This window comes from Macaca thibetana, chromosome X (assembly GCF_024542745.1).
Source record: "Macaca thibetana thibetana isolate TM-01 chromosome X, ASM2454274v1, whole genome shotgun sequence".
In the NCBI taxonomy this organism is placed as follows: Eukaryota; Metazoa; Chordata; class Mammalia; order Primates; family Cercopithecidae; genus Macaca; species Macaca thibetana.
In genome coordinates, this window is record NC_065598.1 from 41,726,043 (window position 1) to 41,727,789 (window position 1,747).

Below are 1,747 nucleotides of genomic sequence, written 5' to 3' on the forward strand. Positions count from 1 at the left end.
GTTCAAGATTGGGTGGCTGCATCTGGTTGGCTTCCAGTGAGGGCTATGTGCTGCATCATAACATGGTGGAGAAGCAGAAGGGGAAGCAGCATGTGCAAAGAAACCAAACACGAGAGGCAGCCTTACTTTATAATAACCTTCTGTCATGGTAACTAATACAGTCCCATGAGAGTGAGAACTCACTCCCATGAGAAAGGCATTAACCCCTCTTAGTGACCTACTCATTTCTTAAAGGTGCCAGCTCCCAACATCACCACACTGAGGATCAAGCCTCAACATAAGTTTTGGTGGGGACAAACAATATTCAAGCCATGGCACCTGGCATATGGTCTATCCTCAAGAATATTCCTTGTGCACTTCAAAAGAATGTATATTTTGCTATTGTTGGATGGGGTGTACTATAGATACAGTTGGTTGATAATGTTGTTCAATTCTTCTATGTCTCTACTGATTTTATGTCTAGTTGTTTTATCCATTCTATAGAGTGGACTATAGAAGTCTTCAACTATTGCTGTGGAATTTTTTATTTCTTACTTCAATTCTGTAAGTTTCTGCCTCATGTATTTTGGAGCTCTGTTGTCAGGTATGTGTATACTTTGTAATTGTTATATCTTCCTGATTAACTAATGCTTTATAATTATAAAATGTTCTTCTTTGTCTGTAGCAATATTTTTTATCTTAATTTTGTCTGTTACTAGTACAGAGACTTTATCTCTCTTATGGTTACTATTTTCATAATATAATTTTTGTACTTTTACTTTCAACTTTTACTATTTGTGTCTTTGAATCTATGTGTGTCTCTTATAGACAGCATATAGCTGGGTCTTGTTTTATATCCAGTATAACTGTGTCTGCCTTTTAATTTGGATGTTTAATCCTTTTACATTTTTAATTAAAATTTTTATTGAGATAAGTGTATATTCATATATAGTACTAAGAAATAACCCAGAACAGTCCCTGGTACATTTTGCCTAGTTTTCTCCAACAACAGTAACATTTTGCAAAACTATAGTATAATATTACAATTTGGATATTGTCAGTGGTATAATCTGTAGCTCTTATTTCTATTTCCCCAGCTTCATTTGTAATCGTTTGTGTGTGTGTGTGTGTGTGTGTGTGTGTGTGTGTCTGTGGGTGAGGGGGTTTATTAAGCTCTATGTAATGTTATCACCTGTGTAGGATAGTGTATCCACCACGACAGTCAAGGTACTGAACAGTTCCAACACCACAAGTATCCCTCATGTTTCCCTTTCACAACTATATCCATATCCCTGCCACCCCCACTGCTGCCCCATCCCTAATCCGTGGAAACCACTAATCTGACCTCTACTTCTAAAATTTTTTCATTTCAAAAATGTTATATAAATAGGACTATGCATTATGTAACCCTTTGGGATTAGCCTTTTTTTTTTTAAACTCAGAAGTATGTGGAACACTTCATGAATTTGCATGTCATTCTTGCACAGAAGTCATGCTAATCTTCTTTGCATCATTGATATTTTCGTGTATGTGCTGCTGAAGTGAGCACAATCATTTGATTTTTAATGTGGTTATTGATATATTTGTATTTAATCTCATATTTTCAATTTGTTTTCTATTTGTCTCATGCCCTTTTGTTCCTCTATTCCTTCTTTACTGCTGTTTTTGTCCTAAATACTTTTTTTTAGTGTATTATTTAAATTCCTTTTTAAATAGTTTTTAATTATATTTTTTGGGAATAATTTTTTTAGTTTTTCTTCTGGAGGAA

At 34.5% G+C, this 1,747-nt stretch overlaps 1 non-coding gene across 1 annotated transcript; it reads right to left on the minus strand.

The window, feature by feature from the left end:
* Nucleotides 1-1,421: 1,421 nt before the first annotated feature.
* On the minus strand, nucleotides 1,422-1,528 carry LOC126946982 (U6 spliceosomal RNA). The gene has a single exon (XR_007722843.1). It is a non-coding gene; the product is annotated as a U6 spliceosomal RNA (small nuclear RNA).
* Nucleotides 1,529-1,747: the final 219 nt, after the last annotated feature.